The sequence below is a fragment of the Monodon monoceros genome, unplaced genomic scaffold (assembly GCF_005190385.1).
Source record: "Monodon monoceros isolate NGI ecotype Baffin Bay Population unplaced genomic scaffold, NGI_Narwhal_1 Super_Scaffold_17, whole genome shotgun sequence".
Taxonomy (NCBI): Eukaryota; Metazoa; Chordata; class Mammalia; order Artiodactyla; family Monodontidae; genus Monodon; species Monodon monoceros.
Window position 1 is genome coordinate 25,940,113 of NW_021703773.1, and position 24,429 is coordinate 25,964,541.

Sequence of the window (24,429 nt, forward strand, 5' to 3'; positions counted from 1 at the left end):
TTTCTTTCTTTCTTTCTTTCTTTCTTTCTTTCTTTCTTTCTTTCTTTCTTTCTGTCTGTCTGTTGGGGAGAAACAATATTCAATTGTTAACTAATGGTAAATATATCATATACATCATACACTTTATAAAGAGAAATTTTGGATTAGGAACAACAATAATGACTCTTTCACTTTGAAATACCCAGATCAAAAGTAACACAGAGCCAGCACAAAGGCATGTAATAGTGATTATTACAACACAAACAACCTTTTTGTTATTAAAATAAAAGGGGGACTCAAAACCTTTACTAGGTTATCTCCCTCACAGTATTACACCAAAACCAATTTCTTTTTAAGCTTAGTTCGAAGATGACATTTATTTAATTAAAAACAAATGGTAATATGTGAAATACTGGAGTGGAATGAATTTTTGTCCTATCGATGATTGCATTTCAGTGTATGAAAGGCTGACCTTTTTCATAGATTTAATGCCATAACTATCTAATTTACATAAATTTCCTTAGAAACAATTGTTCTGTTTATGTTTACATCATTCTGATCTTAAAAGTGAATTTCAGTAATGTTTAAATGAGCATGTTTTCATTATAGCTTTTTTTAAGAAAAAAATGAAAGCTTTTCAACAAATTTATTTGAATTCTTGCCTATAACTTTAAGGATTTCCTGCCAATTCTTGGGGTATTGTTGTTTCGTGTGCCACTTGTTTTGCTCTTTGAATAATTCCATTCTAGATCTATGAAATGATGCATATTAAAAGCATAAACTTCATATGGTAGATAACCTAATATTAATAGTGTATTCTCTTAATTTTAGGTCTTTAGAACATTGTCATTAAATTGAACATGGAGTGGTTACATCTACTTTAAATTCGTCTAGTTTCCTAAATGCTAATACAAGTATTTAAGAACAATTTACATAAATTGCACATAAATTCTTGAAATAAAATGTAACTTGTTCCAGGAACTCAATGCTAAAAGCAAACTGCTCCTTGTTGCGTGTCAGGGAGGCTCAGGGAAACAACATCATTTCTATTTTGAGAAAAAACGGGTAATGAAGACTATTAGAGAGATGCTCCCCTTCACTGATTAATGATGTCAGTGCTGGGACAAAAATAATATGATATTGGGCTCTGGTTACCTACTCACTGCCCCGACAATTTTTTTTTTTTTTTACTTGGGACACAGGTAAGTTGCCTCAGTATTTGGAATCCTTCTATGGTTATCTGAAACTCATTTAGTTTTCAAACCTTTGAAACGCACAAACAGCAGGTATTCTCTTTACCAACCACCCCCGGGTAACCGTATTTTTCCTTCTTTGCAAAGAAGAATAAATCATGAATCAGTCCCTTTGGGATCTCCCACTGTAAGAAAAGAAGGCAGTGCTGATGTGGTAAGGCGGATAACGGGAAAAACAGTGCTTTTTTTTTTAACAGTGTGGGTTTTTCAAACAAGTGCAAATAACTGCAAACTTTATTAGATTAATCCTCTTAACATCCTTATGAAAAAGTATCATTAAATATCTTGAGTTCCCAATATGCAGTAGAACTAGGGAGTAAAATCACACAGCATAAAATAACATTCCCAGATGGGCCATAAAATGTTAACTTCTTTAGAGAAACGATGTCATATGAATCTAAAATATGAAAATAAAATTTCCAAGTAGGAGCCTGTCTTGATTGTGTAATCTAAAAGAACAGCAATAATTCCAAACTCGTAAGAGCAAAACCAAGTCACAGTGCTCATTTTGAACAATACACCTCTAATCATCAAGTTTTATTCAGCACTGAGTGTATGCGCATCAATGTGCCCACAGAAATAAGATATATTATGGACATACATGCCTGACATTTTACAGTTTATCTGTAAATACTTTCATCGGCACCGTTTGATTTGATAATGCGAGACTGGTCTAAGGTAGCAGTTTACAGTTTGGGGTCTGGACCCAGGATATTTAAGATCAAATCCCCCTTGGATACATATGAGCCATGGGAGGTTGTGTACGTTCTCTGTTACCTCATCTGTAGGACGGGGATGGTTCTCATGTCCACCTCATGGGATTACTGAGAGGATTAAAAGTATCAGTAATCAGCACGGTGCCCGGCATGGAGCAAGGGCTCCATGAATGTGGACTCGTTGTTGTTGTCGTTCATTTGTTAAGACTCTAGGACAGGCTTTTCTGTACACAAGGCTGCTTCTGACCTACAGAAATTCCTTGAGGCAGTGCAGACAACACTAACACACGTGAAGCAGAAGTAAGGACCCAAACTTGGCATAGTTAGCAGTTTGCAACACCTGTGTCTTGTGCTGATCAGTGTGGCTGGAGATGCTTGGAGAGGAGAAAACAAAGGATGGAAGAGCGATAGGCTTCACAAAATGAGCAACACTTCAGTCATACGTGTGGTCTGTACACACAGTGGGGAGAAGACGGCAGATTCGTGGCAAGGAAGTACAACATGATGGGAGAACAGAACAAATGAGAACAGTGCATCCAGGGGCTGGAGGAGAGAGGGGCCATGAAGCAGACCTTGAGAGAAACAAGTGGAAGATTTTTATTCCATGTGGTGAAAGATGTTCAAAGACGGCTGTTTTGCAGTTGTGTGCACAGGGGAGCAAAACGCTTACAGTGACCTTTTGGAAATGCAGTGACTCTTTATCTACACACAAGAGGCAGGCTCTAAGATAGTTCATGAACTCAAACTTGTGTCTAGTCAAAATCAGCCTGGAATCGACAGCGAGACAGTGAAATACAACATGATCAATGAGGAGCATGGGAGCTCTGCATTTTCCTTCTCAGGCTCACTAGGGCGTATGCTCAGAGTAAAATGTTCGTGTTATTTAAATCTTTAAAATAAATGCACTATTTATTCTCTCTCTCTTTTCCTCTCCATCTCTCTCGAACTTAAATATACGTATAAATGTCAAGAGTCCACTTTATTTGTCTGGCAGCAGGAATTAAGGAAAGAGTAGACGTGAGAAGGCCTAGTGTCCACAGGACTGTGGGTGGCGAGGGCCAGAGCCAGCAGCGCCCTTGGGAGAGGAGGGGGAGGGGAGCTGAGCTAGATCAGCCGACAACCTTGTACCCTAAACACGGAGAAAGGGGTAAGTGACAAAGATCTTTAAAAAGAATAAAGAAGGCTTTCTCCAAGAGCATAAGTGTTGACACTATCGGCAGACACAGGAAATTCGGAGAAGAGAACATATTTGTCAAAGGTGAGGCTCAGACATTCAGTCTGGGAGAAGCCAAGTCTGACTTTACTATGAGACCCTTAAGCAGATGTTTTCTGGAAGCAGTTATGGGACATGTGGCTAAGACTCCACAGACAGGATGGGATTCAGACATGTCTTTCATAGCCATTGAGACAAAAGCTTGGTTTAAACTTCACTGACGCTGATTGTTAAGTCTCCAGCAATCAGATGGGTCAGCGAATCAAAGTTTATATCTCAAAATTAAAATGTTTGTCTTTATACAAAGAAAGGTTTTCCGCTCCAGTTCCACGTCAATCACATAATCAATTCTCCTCCCAAATCCTGTTAGTTTGGACAAAATGGAAACTGGTAAGAAAGCACAGATGACTTAGTATTACTCATGTGTAGGATTTGTAAAATATCTTATGGGAATCATGTTGATGGTGGGTCAACAGCACTGACTTTTTCCTATGAGGAAAAATCAAGTAGGGTAAGAAATATGGATTTTCACCTGCCTTGTATTATTTTATTGGCCACTATACCATTTCAATGAAAACGGAAAAATCAGGACCATGTTCTCTCTTTGCCATTATATGAAGAATGGCTGAATCTTCAGCTCATCACAGTGTTGAGTACAGATTTCTAATTAAGATGTCCAGATTCACACTGAAAATAGGGAGCACATTCTAGCACCATTAGAAATATCCACAAAGCTATGGAGAGAGTCAGGATTAAAGCTGGCAAGAGTGCGTCATGAAGGCAACACACCATACGCTCTGAAGACTAAATTTCCACAAAAATATTTTATTTTATCAGGATTTTGGCTATCTATGCATCAAAGAATTCAATTTTTTTTTTTTTTTTTTTTTTTTTTTTTTTTTGTGGTACGCGGGCCTCTCACTGCTGTGGCCTCTTCCGTTGCGGAGCACAGGCTCTGGACGCGCAGGCTCAGCGGCCATGGCTCACGGGCCCAGCCGCTCCACGGCATGTGGGATCTTCCCAGACCGGGGCGCGAACCCGTGTCCCCTGCATCGGCAGGTGGACTCTCAACCACTGCGCCACCAGGAAAGCCCTATCCAACTTAATTGTAATCAAATAATTGACTCAACGGGGTTCTAAATAACGCCTGGGTAAAATACTGAAAAAATGCACTTAAGTAGGATAAACACAAAGTCAAGTCTCAGGGTGTGTAGAACCAAGGCTACAGATCTTACCTAAAATGAATTAAAGTAAGCTCTAAAGTACAGCGAGGTATTTATCTAAGGCAGCAGCGTGAAATCTGAAATGTCCCTCAGAGCAACCCTAGAAATTGTTTGAAGATTAGACAGAGATTCTGCTTCTCACTCATTTATGAATTCAGTGTTAGGTTTCCGAGGGTTTGTTTTTTTGTCTTTGTTTTATCCAACATACTGGAAAGCGCTCCTGTTTCTATTCCTTATGCTTCTTTCTTTAGCATCATTCTATTCACCCCTCTCTCTCAAGCTCATGAAAACTGATGTGAAGGATATGCCTCAAAACCCATTAAATGATGTCAATGTAAATATCTGTCTATTTAAAAGTACATGTTGGTGCTCCTTCAGTAATGCAGACACTGAAATTCAAATGACAGAGAAGGTTAGCAGGTAGCCCGCAGAAGGATGACTTGCAAATTCACGAAGCATTCGATATTTTTGTCAAATATATTTCAACAAAAATAAAGTGCATATTCAATAGAATATCTGTTGAGAGAATGAATAGATGTCCAGGTGAATAAACTTACTGGAAATTCTAAGCCGCCAGTTTCCTCTAGGGAAAATGGAAGTAACAACAGCACCCTCCCTACCTCATGGCAAATTTTCTGTGATGCCAAGGAGGTGTAGGCATGAAAACTTTTTGTAAAATCTCAGGTATGATCTAGTTACTCCATGAACATTTTAGGGATCATAATTGGCAGTAATAATCAGCTTTTAAAACTCTCAGGATTTTTATTTCATCAGATTGAATAGTTCAAAATTTTATAAAATTCTAGTTTTATGATCCTTTCTTTGTATCTAGTATTTTTTTAAGACATAGTAAGGTACTGATTTTTTTTTTAAAGCAAAAACTGACTCACTCACATTTTCCTAAAATTGTATCAGGTGCTTTACTTAAAAGGAATGTGTTTCAATCAGGCCAGGCCCAGGTCAAGTGCTGAAGGCTGTGAAAATAGCACAGGCAACCTGTTGTCCTCTATATGCCCTCTTTTTAGTTTATTCTCATTTCTTAGCGAACCATGGCCCTTCCTGTCAGGAACAATAACCTGCTCATAAATGAACTGAAATTAATGCAGTGACGACAGTAAGCATTATTATTATTATTACTATTTTTTTTTTTTTTTTTTTTTTTTGCATTTCAACCTAAAAGATGGGGCTTGGGAAGATAAATAGCTTTACACAGAGGACTAGATTTTAAACCATGGTTTTAACAAAGTAAGAGCAGTAGAGAAGAGACCATTTGCTGCGTCAGCCTTTGTCCAAACCTCACCATATACACACCATTGTCTAACAATGTTGGATTGATCTCCTGCACCTCAGAAGATGAAGCTTGCCATTTTAAATGGGTTGCTGTGACACATTGCTAGTTTGTACAGGATGCTGTATTCCAAGCTTGGGCATTCACAAAGCATTCCGACTATTATTTTCTGGTGTTTTTGAAATCGTAAAGTTTTGTTTTATATATATTCAACGAAGTTTTCAGCTTGTATAAATGATTTCATCCTTTTCTTATGGTACCAATCACACCAGAAAGTTTATGATGATACATTTTTAGTTTCATTGTATTTTCAATGAGAATGAAACTATAATAATTCAACAACAAAAACACAATTGGTTAAATAAAACCTGAAGAAAAAAAAAGAAAGAAAACTTTTTCATTACTTTCTAAGCATATTATTCCAAAAGGGTTGAGGTAGCTTTAGAGGCTATTCAAATATCTTTTTTTTTCAAATCTTGTAATCTAGAATAAAATTTTTCTAAGGACAAGGTTTCTTACAATGTTTGTAGAAATTGGCAGAAAAGAGCCTGATGTGTTCATAAGATTTTCATAATGTTCGTAAGATTTTAAAAATCCAAACTTTATATATAAACCAAAGGATTCCAAACCATAACTCAAGAAACAGACGGAGAATCTTAAGGTCTTCCCAATAGCTCTTGGACCCAAGGACTGACCAATAATTATCTTCCCCATTTTAAATGTCATGTGTGTCAACACTTAGAATATGCTCCTACATCTGGTTACCACATCTCACAAGGAATAAGAAAACTTCAGTTTGGGAGACCAATGTTAAATACTCAGGAAATTCACAAGACAATTGCTAAATATAGTCATTATAAGTGATTAAATTATGTAAACAAAATTAAAACAATTATATTAAAAATAGAGGTAGTAACTACTCAGATCACATAAATTCCTAATTATTTTACTGTATTTGGCATTTCTCTGCACTCATGAGGTATCTGTCTGGTGGAAATATTAAACAAGAGAGGACTACTGCACATCTCTTCCCAATGCCATGTCCAGTGACACTATGTGGATAGCCAGGAATTGGTCAACACGGAAAAGTTTAGACCAAATAGATTAGAAAATGCTATAAATTGAGCTGTTCCCCCCAGAGAGCTGGTTGTGAACCATTTATCAGCACACCACTGAGCTGATCTAGAGAAAGAGATCTAGACAAAGCTCCCACTCCATTTCCATAATCAACACCGCCTTTTCTGTGGCGGTGCTCATATGTGCACGTCAGCATTCTTCTAAACTGGGGGGCATTTCAACATGGTGTCAGGGGTTATTTTAAGTTGAAAGAAAAATAAAATATTTTTAAAGCACTTTTTTGAATATCGTTTTTGTGCCTTGTCTTTCTTCTACTGAAAACATTTTCATACTTTAATACCTATAATTATTTTATGAGGTTGTCATCCTTTTTCCTCATGTGGAAACTGAGACAAAGAAGTTTAATAATTTACCAAGGCCCTACAACTAGTAAATTAGATTCACACCCAGGACTTCAGACTTCCAATTTTTTTTTTTTCAAATAAATTATATCTGCTGTGCTTAGCTTGATATCAAAATATTTTGCCCCAAATTTTAAGATGTAAAGGATATTCATTAATTTTAAGCTAGCAGTTTGCTTATTTTTATTTGATGCTATTTACTGACTTAAAATGTGACAGTATTAGGATACTATGTTTTAGAAAATTTAGAAAAATGTACAGTTTTGGCTTCACATAAGCAAAAACCATGACCTAATCTCATGTGAACACATTCAAATTAATAGGTTAAAGCCACATGTATAAAGTTTATTCTATTTAAATTTAATGATGGCTTATTATAAATATGGAAATAAGCAACTTTATATATTTTTCTTCGGAATGACTAATACTTAACATTCTTATTTAGATGTAGATTTTGGAATTTTTCCTTTCTTGCCAAATGATGTGCATATATTCTAGCTTCTTTACATGCTATCTGAAATCAAGACTGCACTATCCTATTCCTTTATTTTGATCTCTTTTGAACCCAGTTTCAGATAATGACATATAAGGTAAATATAGTCAGAACATTACTGCAGCTGGGCAGACTCACCCTCATTCTGAATGACACAGATCATATTCCAAACTGGCTCTAGGATTCCCATCAAAGCATTTATTATATTCATCCTTGCTACCTATTTTATGCAGTCCCATATTCTTTATTTGGATTCATAGCAATGTGGAGAAGAACTTGGCCAAATTTTACCCTTAAATTATCTTTGGATAAAGTGCAGTAAGCAAGGTCATTTTGGAACCAACAATTCTAGATTTGGACAAAACTTCCCTTAAAAAGATCAACATCGTGGGAATGTAAATTGGTGCAGCTGCAACAGAAAAAAACAGTATGGAGGTTCCTCAAAAATATAAAAATAGAGCCACATGATCCAGCAATCCCAATTCTGGGTTCATATCCAAAGGAAATAAAATCGCTATCTTGAATAAATCTGCACTCCCATGTTCACTGCAGCATTATTCACAAGAACCAAGACATGGAAATGAATGGATAAAGAAAATGTGAGGATGTAATGTGCAGCATGGTGACTGTAGTTAATAACACTGTATTGTATATTTGAAAGTTGCTAAGAGAGTAGATCTTTAAAGTTCTCATCACAAAAATAGTGGTAATTTTGTGAGGTGATGGAGGTGTTAACTAACATTATTGTGGGAATCATTTTGCAATAAACGCTTGCATCAAATCATCACCTCACACACTTTAAACTTATACAACATTATGTGTCAATTACATCTCAATAAATCTGGGAAAAAGAGAAGGATCAACATAATTCAAGCCTGCTTTTTGAAGTAAAAACAAGAGACCTATTCATTATAAATTAATTTACTAGGTTCATTATAGAAACTATGTGGGTGGATTTTGGAAGCCAGTATTTTGATGACATTTTTTACAGGGACATTTAAGTTGACTGATAAAATCTGATTCCAAGCTTGCTAAGTGAAGCCATTATTCTTATTTTCTACCTAAAAGAGTGGCTACAAAATAAAGTTGTCTCAGGGCCAGTTTCACTCACTATGTTGAATTTAATGACTCAGCAGTCTAACTGTCCTTTCCACAGTAGAAATCCCTTAAAACTGTTTTACACATCATTACATTATCATTTGATGCTAAGCTTGGGCTTGTTTCTATAAAATCAGGGTGTGGCTCATCCATCTGAGTTCTGGGTTTCATGGATAATGACAGTGGCTTGGAATACTCTCTGGAAAAGCACTAGTAGAAGATCTGTCTTTCACAAGTAGCAGTGTGACCTCAGGGAAGGGCCTCAAAGTCCCTAAACTTGGTTTTACTTTTGCAAAATGGGAGGTGAGACCACATAAATTACTAGATCAGCTTCTGGCCTGGTTCCTTCTATTTGGTGGTCTAGCGAGGAATTTCTAAAGGAAGTGTCTTTTCCATATCCTTGTATAAATTTATTCAAATGTATGAAGAGGAGTGTAATTGTTGAAATGTGAGTGAGGGGATAAAGAATTATAATGAAGCACATTACAATATAAAACATCCATTATGAATCTAATAAAATACAGGATCCCATTCATATTTAAAGCTATGACTGCAAATGCGACCTAATCATGCTTCTCTCCTTGAAGTACCTGTGCAGTGTTGGGGACCTTACATCCTGGTGTGCCCGGGAATTGTCCCAATTTAGACCTCCTGTTGTTGTGTCTAGCTTAGCATTTATACCAGACCAAAAAGAGTCCCAGTTTGGACAATCAAGTATATGGTTACCCTGTATATGGCAGATGAAGAAACTGTCACCAGCTGTCACCTGTTCATAGGCTGGATAAGACTGGAGAGAGCAAATGTCTACTTCTCTACTATCACAGGGTAGCCATATCTAAAGAGAAATCAATTCTGTTTCTAATTTAAGTCTATGAAGCTTAATTTACCTTTCAAATAAATTATGAAAGTAGGGACATTATTGAGAAAGCTATAAAAACTGAGGCTTATTTATAATAGGCAATTGTTTCCGTTTTTATTTTCTTGCAGATAGTCTTTGTGTAAACGCTATTTTTCTTCTGGCTTAAACAGACTGGTTTCTTAGGTAACCCTTTGAGGAGTTCAGCCAGTACGCAGAATTGTTTACCTGCTAGTTTGCTGTGAAAGTCACATGCTGGGCTGGTGGCACCTTCAGCCCTGCCACTCTAATTAATGGCTGATGGCCTTTGGAAACAAACAGCTATTTGGAAAACGGCAGGGCCCTGAGTTACGGTAAAGTCCAACCTGTAAAAACACTTGACCTCTGCTTCACTTAAGACTCTCCCAGAGAGGAAGAGATGGCGTGGTTTTGGAAGTCCATCTTGGTCCTCCATCCGCCAGGACTGGGGTTTCCATTACCATGGTGATGAGAGATCACTGCACCCTGGAGTCAGTTTCATTCCCCACCTTCTACTAATCCCTGTTCCTCCTTTTCTGTTTGTTCTCCTTGCTTATCTAAACTTTAAAACTTCTGCCTTTTATATCTCAAAACTTTTAGTATAACCCAAATGGATTTCCTTGCTCACTGAATCTGCTTCTAGCTGTTTATAAAGATGTTCAGTGTGTGCTGGAACCACTGAACATTGAATCCGTTGAACTGTTTTGAAGTATTTACAGCACCTTTATATTGAGATATAATAAAAGGACATGAAAATGCCAGGCATAAATTGAGCACAATAAATACTTGTTATATGAATAAGTCGGTGAACACAATAGTACATTTTTATCCAAAATCACAAATATTGTCTCTTTTATTTTGAAATGGAATATAACAGAAATGTAAAGCACTAATTTTAAATGTGGTAAGCCTTAAAATTCATTTTTTAAAATGCCATTAGAAAGATTGATCATCCAGTGATATTTATAAAAAAGGGATAATGTATTGTAGAGAGGTATTTGGCATTCAGATATCAGACCTGGGATCTACTACAGGAACCTGAGTACGTTACCAGCCTTAGTTCTTTAATGTAAAATGGGTATAGTAATCCCTGCTTAGAAGGACTGTAAAAATTACCCTTTGTAATATGTGTAAAGCTTCCTTACAATGCATGTGACTAATAAATATTAGCACCTATTTACAATTATTATATGCAAAATGAAATATTGGTTAAAAAAAACTGCTTGAGAAAAATTAATTCTAGATTTCCCAGTGAACCGAAAACTAGTGTACACTCCTGCAAGATTTCTCTAGGCCACTCAGAATTTCTCTTTCCTCTTCAATTTAATAAAAAAAAATTACATTTTAAAAGTTCTGGGTGAAACTGTAGCATGATGCAAATTCTGACATGCTGTAAAGAATGAATATTACTATAAGGCTACAGTCATCAAGCCATTGTGATACTGCTAAAATAGACAAATAGAGGAATAGAACAGAATAGAAAGCCTAGAAATAGACCCAAACAAATATTACAGTCAACTGATCTTTGTTTGACAAAGAAGCAAAGGCAATACAATGGAGAAAGACTGACTTTTCCACAGAGGGTGCTGGAATAAATGGACACCCACATGCAAAATAATTAATCTAAACAGATTTCACATTCTTCACAAAATTTACTTAAAATGGACCATAGACCTCACTGTAAAGTGCAAAACTATACAACTCTTAGAAGGTAACAGGAAACAATCTAAATGACCTTGAGTTTGGCAATGAAATTTTTAAATACAGCAGCAAAAGAATAATATGTAAAAAATTGAGAAGTTGGACTTCATTAAAATTAAAAAGTTCTGCTCTGTGACATGTCAAGAGCATAAGAAACGGAGCCACATATGGGAAGAAAATATTTGCAAATGGCACATCTGATAAAGAACTATTATCAAAACATACAAAGAACTCTTAAAACTCAACTATAAGAAAACAAAAGACTCAAGTGAAATGCGTGAAAGACCTAGACAGACACCTCACCAAAGAAAATATACAGAGGACAAATAGGCATATGGAAAGATGCTCCACATCATAAGTCATCAGGGGAATGCAAATTAAACAAGATACCACTATACACCTATTAAAATGGTAAAAATCCAAAACACTGACAACACCAAATGCTGGCGAGGGTGTGGAACAACGGGAACTCTCATCACTGCTGGTGGGAATGCAAAATGGTGCAGCCACTTTGGGAGACAGTTTGGTGGTTTCTTAAAAAAACTAAACATACTTTTATCATATGACCCAGCAGTCATGATCCTTGGTGTTTACCCAAAGGAGCTGAAAGCTTATGTCCACACAAAAACCTGCACATGGATGTTTATAGCAGCTTTATTCATAATTATGAAAACTTAAAAGTAATGAGGGTGCTATAAAATGTCAACAGTAGGTACTGACCCACACTATACATAATATTTTACATTGTGGGGCTGTGGCTAAATGGAGTTCTTGCATTAGGAAACAAAATGATAATAAACTTAGAACACAAATCTCAAATTTGCTAGCTTTGGACAAAATACTGGAAAGCACTTTGCACTGCATGTGGGTAAATCATTACAATTGTGTTGAGGGGTTTTCCACTAGGGGAGCAGCCCAGTGGCTGTCTAAGTCAGCGAGGGGACATGTTCCAAATAGGTTTTTTGTAATCAAACACCTGTAAGTTAACTACCATTTGCAACATTCAATATTAACTAGACTTGATTTAAGGTTATCCCATGATAACATCACTGCCACTCTCAAAATATTACTTTATTTGGTTTTGTTAAGAGATGATCACTTGGTTTAAAATAGGTATGAGGCAGTTATAGTGATTTAAAAAAAGACTAAAGAGAGTATGTAACTTGAACACTGTCAGAAGGAATTTGAATCTATAACTTATGTGGCTTCAAGATCAAGCAAAGCACTTTCCATTGTGGAAACACACTCTGAGGTTATCTTCAATTCATTGTTCTTTCATTTCTCTGGGATAGTCATCTTCACTAAGTTTATGAGATGGGATGCCTGGGTTCCAATCTCATTATTAGCAGAGGCGTAACTTACAATTTTCATCAGACCTCAAATCAACTTTGCAATTCATTATGCTACTCGCTGAGAGAGGTATGATGAGTAATTGCTACATATGGTGGCTCCCATTTTAGCTATTTATTATCTGAACATTGTACTAAATTGTTTCTCCTTACTTTAAATGTTTACACCCTTTACATTTCAATGCCCAGGGGCAAAATTCCGCACAGCCTGCCTGAGACTTCACCAACATCACCGTGATTTTACATCCTCACTCACCTCTAGGCACGGGCTCCCACATCCCCGAAGGGAGAGATTCAGATCAAATGCTCTTTATGGAGCTTGTCAGCTCAAATATACCTAATTTGACCCAGAGCTGCCCGACATTTACACTCGAATAAAGATTCCTTAGAATGAACTTTCTCAAGGAAAACATGGGGAGTCTGACTGATGTCCATATGCCTTCTACTGTCAGATACTCTGATCCCTGTGGACCCAAATATGTATCGCAAAAATAATGCAGCTAGATATTAGTATCTTTTCTTTGGAAAAATTTGAATATTCTGATGGTGTTGTGGTTTTTATATCTTAAACTATGTGCTCTCGTTTTCCATGTGATTAACTTGAATATACCTTCTTTATCAATAAAAGTATAATAAATATTAATATTGATAAACTCTAAAGAAGGTTTACAATATTAAAATTCTCGATGATCAAATACCCATTTATTGTATATGTAAACTATGATAGGTAGATAAATAGATGACATATCAATAGATAGGTAGATGACCTATAGATAGATGATAGGTGACATAGAGATACATGACAGTAGATAGCAGATAGACAGATAAATGAGATATATATAGATAACAGATATTGATAGATATAGTAACCCACTCTGTGCCAGGTACCATGCTATGATGAGTAAAATTGGGCAGGCAGTCAAGAAATCAATACTACTTAACAAATGTTTATTATGTGACAGGCATATTATGTTCTGGGTATACAGCCAAGTACAAGGTAAGGCCTCTTATCAAAGAGCTTATATTCTAGGAGAAAAAGAAAAACAGTTAAGTAAATGTTTTCAAATTATTGCCAGAAGATATATAAATGATAAGACCAGGATAATGTGGAACATTATTTTTCTTAAGATTGTGAAGTGAGCTAACTCAGCGAGGGTGTTTAGGGAAGGGACTTTTGAGGACTTGACATTGTAATTATCAGCTGAATGCTGAGAAGAAGGCAGCTTCATGAAGTTTCATTCATTCATTTATTCGCTCAACATATATACTGACTAACCAGTAAGTCCCCAGCACAGTTTACGTGAACATAACATTAAAGCCTCCATCCTCATTCTCATTTTTGTGAAAGAAACAATAAATGAAATAATATATATGTATACATAATAACTATATACATAGTTATTAAATAATGAAAAGAGATAAAGAGAAAAAACACGAAGGGGATCAGAAAGTGTGTGTGTGTGCGCGCTTGCGTGTACATGCATGTACGCAGCTGCATGTGTGTGTTGGTATGCACGCACGGATGCGTACGTGTGTGCTTGTATGCATGCACATGTGTGCACATGTGCTTATATGTGTACACATGAGTGTGTGTGCATGCATGTCTGTGTATGCATGCAAGCGTGTGTGTGTGTGTGTGTGTGTGTGTGTGTGTGCCTGCATGTGTATGTGGTTGTTGCTGAAGTGTAGGGTAATGATACTGCAGAAGCAGAGAGGGACTGGATCACAGAGAGCCTTTAGGACATTGTCAAAAAGTAGACTTACAGGTGCAACAAACCTTTGAAGGCTTTAAAACATGGGCAAAAGCCTAACGCAATGAAAATTGTAGTGCTGTAATGCAGAATCTGCAAATTAATGTCCTTTACCAAAAACACTTGATGCCCGATAAGAAATGCTGAGTTAACCAAAAAAAAAGAAATCACTCAAATTGTCTCATATGCTAAGCTTCATTTTAACAAAATACATTCCAATTAATCCTCTTAATAAAGTGAATATTAATATAAAAATCAAGAGAAACACAAGTTGGGCTTTGTATTATGGTAATTAGAGTTTACCACAGATACAGAAGCGAACATTAATATGGTATCTATTCATTTGTTTTCCAGCAGATAAAAGAAAATTATTATTTTGAATGATGATAGTATTGGAGAAAAATGATCATATATTTTACAAGAACAACCAGAGAAGAGATTTTTAGTTTGTCATTTTCATTGCTAAAAGGAGCAAAAAACAGGAATGAAGTAATTCCTTCAACTAAAGCAAGTTTAAATATGTCACTGTGATGTAAATAGCATGTAATGTAAAACTAATACTGGGTCAAAACATGTCATAAATGACTTTTATATGGATTCTAGAAAACTGTGCCTGAAAGTAAGATGGCAGTTTGGTTCACTGGAATGATAGATTACAGACAGCTAAACCTCATTCTTAGCATACACGATACCTGATAAACTGGATGCAAATGATAGATCAATCAGCAAATACTTCTACAATTCATAATAGGATTCTCTTTTCCGTTCACAGAAATTACCACTGTATTCTTTACATGATACATTCACCTAATGCAATTAATATTCTTCTAATTCTTTCCTGTCTTTTAAAGAATAACACATGAATTAGCCCTTACAAAAAAGTACGCCTAACTATATGGGATCATTTTTTCCAATGTCAGAAACCTACAAAGTCTTGTGGAATACTTTTCATATGTACATCTGCACAAAAAAGCTGTAAAGATTTTCTTGGGTTTGGGGGGTGGAGAATTTCTTACATAGTCATTAGTAAACTTGGATTTTTACTTAAAGCTATGACTTTCCAGATATATAATGAAAGTATCTTGCTTGGATGTCACATGGTTCATACTACTTTATATGCCTTTCAAACTGACAGTTCAACCTATGAAACAGGTTATTTAAACAAGCAAATTGAATTCCCTCCAAAGTATTCTAATAATAATTGCAATACACAGTGCTCACAAAATATGTTGCTTTCCATTTCCAAAGCACTTTACTAATTATCCAATTTGTTAATCTTAGCTTATCTCCTTGACTTTCCACATATTTTCACATATCTTAAAACATAACTTCTTCTTCTTTTCTGACATAAACTACTACCTAGAAATTCTCTCCATCTGCTTCCTCTTTATGAAAATAATGTAAATTCATTGAACCCAAGGGATATGACCAAATAAGTACTATACCAAATATAAAATCATTTTCTGTAATTAAATTATCTAATTTAATCCAATTAGTGCAGCAATTAATTTGGATAGATTAGTAAGAAAACTGGTGAACACTTCTGAAGTTAAAACATCACTGTTGAAGATGGCGGCGTGAGAATACACTGTATCAGCATCTCCCCACAACTAGGGAACCTGCTGGCTGCTGGTGGGGGACCCTGATGCCCAAGAAGATGGGAGGAACCCCCAAGTGAACTGGTAGGATGTGGGGGGACAGAACGGGGAGGAGAAGTGGAGGCCAGACAGGATCAAAGCCCCTGAGGCCAGGGAGATCAGGAGATATAGGCAGGAAGTGCCCTCCAGGAGGAGCAGGAGAGGAGAGGAGGGTGACTGCCCCAGCCACTCGGACATGGGGAGCCTGCTGAGCTCCCAAGCTGGTCCCCTGCCCTCCAAAGCCCCCTCCAGGCCGCGTGGGTCCTTGGGAGCATAGGAGGGAGGCTGGGGAGATCAGGAGAGCCAGGAGGGAGGAGCCAGCCGGGAGGGGCGGGAGAGGAGCAGAGGATGTCTGCCCCACCCACTTCGGCCCAGGCAGCCTGCTGAGCTCCCAGGCACCCCCTCCCCTGGGCCACATTGGTCCTGGGGGCATAGGAAGGAGGCTGAGGGGAGTTCAGGAGAGGCAGGCAGGAGGGGCCCTCCAGGAGGAACAGGTGAGGAGTGGAGGGCATTTGCCCCACCCACTTGGGCCTGGGGAGCCTGCTGAGCTTCCAGGACAGTCCCCTGTCCTCCAAAGCCCCCTCCAGGCTGCGTGGGTCCTGGGGGCATAGGAAGGAGGTGGAGGCGAGAACAGGAGAGGCAAGCGGAAGGGGCCCTCCCAGACCGGAGGAGCAGGAGAGGAGAGGAGGGCATTTGCCCCACCCACTGGAGGCCAGGAAGCCTGCTGGGCTCCCAGGTGAGGTCCCCTGCCCTCTGAGACCAGGTATGGGGGGCATGCCTGGGCCCCTTTGTTCCTTGAGCTTAAGCCCCACTGCCCACAGCCCACAGGGGCCTTTTCCAGCCCTGTGGGTCCTAAGCATAGGCCCCGCCCACCACCCAAACCTCACCACTGCTTAGGCCCTGCCCTCCACAGGCAAGGCCTTTTCCCCATTGTTTTTTTCTTTCTTTTTTTTCTCTTGTCCCTCCTCCTCTTTTTTACTAGTGTGGTACTGATGTATCTTCCGGTTGTTGATTCATCTATATTTTTATTTTTATATTCTTTCTAATATCTGTTACTTTCCTAGTCTAATTTTATTTTTTGCTTTGTTATTGTTCTCTTTTATTTTTTTTTGCCACCCCACATGGCTTGCGGGATCTTCGTTCACGAGCCGAGGGTTGGGCCGAAGCTCCTGTGGTGGGAGGTCCATGTCAGAACCACTGGACTAACATAGAACCTCAGACCCCAGGGAATATTCATTGGAGTGAGGTCTCACAGAGGTCCTCATCTCAGCACCAAGACCCAGCTCTACTCAACAGCCTACAAACTCCAGTGTTGGAAGCCTCAGGCCAAACAACCAGTAAGACAGGAACACAATCCCACTCATAAAAAAAAAGAAAGAAAATGAGATGGCCAAAAAAAATGCCACAGATGAAGGAGCAACGTAAAAACCTACAAGACCAAATAAATGAAGAAGAAACAGGCAATCTAACTGAAAAAGAATTCAGAGTAATGATAGTAAAGATGATGCAGAATCTCAGAAATAGAATGGAGGCACAGATTAAGAAAATACAAGGAATGTTTAACAAAGATCTAGAAGAACTAAAGAACAAACAGAGATGAACAACATGATAACTGAAATGAAAAATACCCCAGAAGGAATCAATAACAGAATAACTGAGGCAGAAGAACAAATAAGTGAGCTGGAAGAAAAAATGGTGGATAAAAATGCCAAGGAGCAGAATAAAGAAAAAAAGAATGAAAAGAATTGAAGACAATCTCATAAAACTCTGGGATAACACTAAATGCACCAACATTCGAATTATAGGGGTCCCAGAAGAAGAAGAGAAAAAGAGAGGGTCTGAGAAAATAATTGAAGAGATTACAGTTGAAAACTTCCCTAACATGGGAAAGGGAATAGTCAGCCAAGTCCAGGAAGCACAGCGAGTCCCATACAGAATAAACGCTAGGAAAAACACCAAGACACATATCAATCAAGCTAACAAAAGTTAAATTCAAAGAAAAACTATTAAAATCAGCAAGGGAAAAAACAAAAAATAACATATAAAGGAATCCCCATAAGGTTATCAGCTGATTTTTCAGCAGAAACTCTGCAGGCCAGAAGGGAGTGGCAGGATACACCTGAAATGATAAAAGAGAAAAACCTACAGCCAAGATTATTCTACCCAGCAAGGATCTCATTCAGATTTGATGGAGAAATCAAAAGCTTTTCAGAAAAGCAAAAGCTAAGAGAATACAGCACCACCAAACCAGCTTTACAGCAAATGCTACAGAAACTTCTCTAGGTGGGAAACACAAGAGAAGGAAAAGACCCAGAAAAACAAACCCAAAACAATTAAGAAAATGGTAATAGGAAAATACATATCGATAATAACCTTCAATGTAAATGGATTAAATGCCCCAACCAAAAGACACAGCCTGGCTGAATGGACACAAAAACAAGGCCCATATATATGCTGTCTACAAGAGACCCACTTCAGACCTAAGGACACATACAGACTGAAGGTGAAGGGATGGAAAAAGATATTCCATGCAAATGGAAATCCAAAGAAAGTGGGAGCAGCAATACTCGTATCAGATAACATATACTTTAAAATAAAGAATGTTACAAGAGACAAGGAAGGACACTACATAATGATCAACGATCAATCCAAGAAGAAGATGTAACAATTATAAATGTTTATGCACCCAACATAGGAGCACCTCAGTACATAAGGCAAATGCTAACAACCATGAAAGGAGAAATGGACAGTAACACAATAACAGTAGGGAACTTTAAAACGCCACTTACACCAATGGACAGATCATCCAAACAGAAAATAAATAAGGAAACACAAGCTTTAAATGACACAACAGACCAGATAGATTTAATTAATATTTATAGAACACTCCACCCAAAAGTGGCAGAATACACTCTCTTCTCAAGTGCACATGGAACATTCTCCAGGAAAGATCACATTTTGGGTCACAAATCAAGCCTCGGAAAATTTAAGAAAATTGAAATCGTATCAAGCATCTTTTCTGAACACAACACTATGAGACTGGAAATCAATTACAGGAGAAAAACTGTAAAAAACACAAATACATGGAGGCTAAACAGTGTGCTATTAAATAACCAAGAGATCACTGAAGAAATCGAAGAAGAAATAAAAAATACATAGAAACAAATGACAACAAAAACATGATGACCCAAAACCTATGGGATGCAGCAAAAGCAGTTCTAAGAGGAAACTGTACAGCAATTCAATCTCACCTCAAGAAACAAGAAAATCTCAAATAAACAATCTAACCCTACGATTAAAACAACTAGAGAAAGAAGAACAAAGAAAACCCGAAGTCAGTAGAAGGAAAGAAATCATAAAAATCAGAGTAGAAATAAATGAAACAGAAATGAAGAAAACAATAGCAAAGATCGATAAAACTAAAAGCTGGTTCTTTGAGAAGATAAACCAAATTGATAAACCCTTAGCCAGACTCATCAAGAAAAAAAGGGAGAGGATGCAAATCAATAAATGAAATGAAAAGAAATGAAAAAGGAGAACTCACAATTGACACCCTCAGCAATACAAAGGATTATAAGAGACTACTACAAACAACTATATGCCAATAAGATGGACAACCACAAAGAAATGGACAAATTCTTGGAAAGGTACAATCTTCCAAGACTGACCAGGAAGAATTAGAAAATATAAACAGACCTATCACAAGTAATGAAATTGAAACCATAATTTAAAATCTTCCAACAAACAATAGTCCAGGACCAGATGGCTTCACAGGCAAATTCTATCAAACATTTAGAAAAGAGCTAACACAGATGCTTCTCAAACTCTTCCAAAAAATTGCAGAGGGAGAAACACTCCCAAATTCATTCTATGAAGCCACCATCACCCTGATACCAAAATAAGAAAAAGATATCACAAAAAAAGAAAATTACAGACCAATATCCCTGATGAACATAGATGCAAAAATCCTGAACAAAAAACTAGTGAACAGAATCCAACAACTCTTTAAAAGGATCATACACCATGATGAAATGGGATTTATCACAGGGATGCAAGGATTCTTCAATATATGCAAATCAACGTGATACACCACATTAACAAATTAAGGAATAAAAACCATATGATCATCTCAGTAGATGCAGAAAAAGCTTTTGACAAAATTCAACACCCATTTATGATAAAAACTCTCCAGAAAATGGGCAAAGAGAGAAATTACCTCAACATAATAAAGGCCATATATGAGAAACCTACAGCAAGCATCATACTCAATGGTGAAAAACTGAAGCATTGCCACTAAGATCAGGAACAAGACAAGGATGTCTACTCTCGCCACTCTTATTCAACATAGTTTTGAAAGTCCTAGCCACGGAAATCAGAGAAGAAAAAGAAATAAAAGGAATCCAAATTGGAAAAGAAGAAGTAAAACTGTCACTGTTTGCAGATGACATGGTACTATACATAGAAAATCCTAAAGATGCTACCAGAAAACTACTAGTACTAATCAATGAATATGGTAAGGTTGCAGGATACGAAGTTAATGCACAGAAATCTCTGGCATACCTATACACCAACAATGAAAAATCAGAAAGAGAAACTAAGGAAACAATCCCATTTACCATCGCAACAAAAAGAATAAAATACCTAGGAATAAACCTGCCTAAGGAGGCTAAAGACCTGTACTCAGAAAACTGTAAAATACTGATGAAAGGACTCATAGATGACGTAAACAGATGGAGAAGTATACCATGTTCTTGGATTGGAAGAATCAATACTGTGAAAATAACCATACTACCCAAAGCAATCTACACATTCAATGCAATCCCTAACAAACTACCAATGGCATTCTTCACAGAATTAGAACAAAAAATTTCACAATTTGTATGGAAACACGGAAGACCACAAATACTCAAAGCAATCCTGAGAAAGACAACTGGAGTAGGAGGAATCATGCGCCCCGATTTCAAACTACACCACAAAGCTACAGTAATCAAGATAGTATGGTACTGGCATAAAAACAGAAATATAGATCAATGGGGCAGGACAGAATGCCCAGAGATAAACCCACACACATATGGTCACCTAATTAACGAAAAGGGAGGCAAGAACATACAATGGAGAAAGGACAGCCTCTTCAACAAGTGGTGCTGGGAAAACTGGACAGCTACATGTAAAACAATGAAATTAGAACACTCCCTAACACCATACACAAAAGTAAACTCAAAATGGATTAAAGATCTAAATGTAAGGCCAGACACTATAAAACTCTTAGAGGAAAACATAGGCAGGACACTCTATGACATAAATCACAGCAAGATCCTTTTTGACCCACCTCCTAGAGAAATGGAAACAAAAACAAAAATAAACAAATGGGACCTAATGAAACTTAAAAGCTTTTGCACAGCAAAGGAAACCATAAACAAGACAAAAAGACAACCCTCAGAATGGGAGAAAATATTTGCAAACAAAGCAACTGACAAAGGATTAATCTCCAAAATATGCAAGCAGCTCATGCAGTTCAATATCAAAAAAACAAACAACCCAATTAAAAAAATGGGTAGAAGGCCTAAATAGACATTTCACCAAGGAGGACATACAGACGGCCAAGAGGCACGTGAAAAGATGCCCAACATCACTTATCATTAGAGGAATGCAAATCAAAACTACAATGAGGTAACACCTCACACCAGTCAGAATGGCCATCATCAAAAAATCTACTAACAAATAAATGCTGGAGAGGGTGCTGGAAAAGGGAACCCCCTTGCACTGTTAGTGGGAATGTAAACTGATACAACCACTATGGAAAACAGTATGGAGGTTCCTTAAAAAACTAAAAATAGAACTACCATATGACCCAACAATTCCACTACTGGGCATATACCCTGAGAAAACCATAATTCAAAAAGAGACATGTACCACAATGTTCACTGGAGCACTATTTACAATAGCCAGGACATGGAGGCAACCTAAGTGTCCATGGACAGATGAATGCATAAAGAAGATGTGGCACATATATACAATGGAATATTACGCAGCCATAAAAAGAAATGAAATTGAATTATTTGCAGTGAGGTGGATGGACCTAGAGTCTGTCACACAGAGTGAAGTAAGTCAGAAAGAGAAAAACAAATACCAGATTCTAAAGCATACATATGGAATCTTAAAAAAAAATGGTACTGATGAACCTAGTTGCAGGGCAGGAATAAAGATGTAGGCATAGAGAATGGACTTGAGGACACGGGGTGGGAGGGTGAAGCTGGGGTGAAGCGAGAGTAGCATTGACATATATACATTACCAAATGTAAAATAGTTAGCTAGTAGGAAGCAGCAGCATAGCACAGGGAGATCAGCTCGGTGCTTTGCAATGACCTAGAGGGGTGGGATAGGGAGGGTGGGAGGGAGGCTCACGAAGGAAGGGATATGGGGACATATGTATGCATATGGCTGATTCACTTTGGTGTACAACAAAAACTAACACAGTATTGTGAAGCAATTACACTCCCATAAAGATCTATTTTAAAAAATCATTGTTATGTATCTCTGGTGATTTATATTAAGGCTATTCCATTTTGCATTCAAGACAGCAGAGTAAGTAAGGGAAACAAAATTGTCCATTATAAACCTAAAACTTTATGGCTAAACCAGAAATAAAAGGTTAAGAATTTTGAAAAAAATAAATAAGAATTTATAAAATGTTTCTTTATCATTTGCATTAATTAAATTTATTTCCATAATTTAAATTTAAATTCCCTTATATCACGATTTGTACAGCTCATTTGAATCCCCCTGAAAATGTCTATCAATCGTGGGATTATGAATGAGAACGTTTTATCAGTTTCTTTGCCTTCTATATACAGGCCACATAAACTGCCAAGATTTAGGATTTAGGATTGTAAACCTAAACAGCCTACAGGCTGTAAGCAGGTCATGGGGTTCTGGTCAATGGGGCTCACTCCACTTCTATTTAAGGCAGCCATCAGTCAGCTGTTCCTGTAGATATCATGCATGGCAGCAGGCCTGGTATTGCCAAGCCTTCCTGCTTTTAAAAGAAACTAGAATCTGTGTTCTCTACATGGAAGTCTATCAGCTAAAAAGGAGATTCGTTCTGCAAAAGGGCCTTTGAAGAGGATGAAAAGATAAGCTACAGACAGAAAATATTTGCAAACCATATGTCCAACAAAAGATTAGTATCTAGACTATATAACAAACGCTCAAAACTCGACAGGAAAAATATATATATAGAAAATGGGCAAAATATGTAAACTAACAGTTCACTGGAGAAGATATACAAATAGCAAATGAGCACATAAAACAATGTTTAACATCATTAGCCATTAAGGAAATGCAACTTAAGACCATAATGAGATATCACCAGCTATTTATCAGAATGGCTCTTTTTTTTTTTTTTTTTTTAAGTCTTAACACCAAATGCTGGAAAGGATGCTGAGAAATTGCATCACATGTATATTGTTTGTGGCAACATAAGGTGGTACAGCCACTCTGTAAATCTGTTTGGCAGTTTCTTATAAAACTAGACAAGCAATTATCATGTGATCCACCAGTTACTCTCCCAGGCCTTTATCCAAGAGAAATGAAAACCCATGTTCATGGAAAACCGTTCATAGCACAAAGTTGATAGCAGTTTTGTTCTTAAGAGCCACAGACTGGAAACAAAACCAGTTTCTTTCAACAGACCAATAGCTGAACAGTGATACATCCCTGCCTTGGAAAACTCCATGGCAATGAAAAGGAACCAACTACTGATATACACAACCACTTGGATGGTTCACAAAGGAGTTGTGCTGAAGGAAAAAGCCAATCACCAAAGGTTACACAGGGTAAGGTTCCATGCATATGATATCCTTGAAATAACGAGCTGATAGAGTGGAGAAGAGCTGAGTGCTTGCCCGGTGGAGGTGGTGCGACTACCAGGAGGGCAGCACAGGGAGACTTGTGGTGATGGGGCTGCTCTGTGTCTTGATTGTGGTGGTGGTTTTAAGAATCCACACAGGTGATACAATTGTGTAGAACTACACACATGCACACACACACACACGAGAGAGCATGTAAAATTGGTGAAATACTAAAAAACTCTGTGGATTGTCCCAAAGTCACTTTTCCGGTTTTGAGATTATGCTATAGTTAGAGAAATCGGGTGAAGGTCCAAGACCTCCTTGTAGATTTTACAATTTCCTGAAAATCTATGATCATTTCAAAATAAAGCGGTATTTTCTGTTCTTGGTAAAAAGAGAAATTGCCAACTAAGTAAAAACCTTTGAAAGACAATGTAGAGGATACATGACAGGTGTGCCAGTCTTTAGAGGGTCACCTGTGATACAGGTAGATGTGAGTTCACCACCCTCTCACCTGAATCGGAAT

The 24,429-nt window shown here is 37.5% G+C and overlaps 1 protein-coding gene and 1 non-coding gene across 2 annotated transcripts in view; one reads left to right on the forward strand and one right to left on the reverse strand.

Moving 5' to 3' along the window:
- The window catches only part of CSMD1 (CUB and Sushi multiple domains 1), a 1,429,265-nt gene that overhangs the window by 547,824 nt on the left and 857,012 nt on the right, over window positions 1-24,429 (reverse strand). The gene's annotated exons all lie outside the window — the stretch shown is intronic.
- On the forward strand, window positions 4,753-4,854 carry LOC114897715. The gene has a single exon (XR_003794244.1). It is a non-coding gene; the product is annotated as a U6 spliceosomal RNA (small nuclear RNA).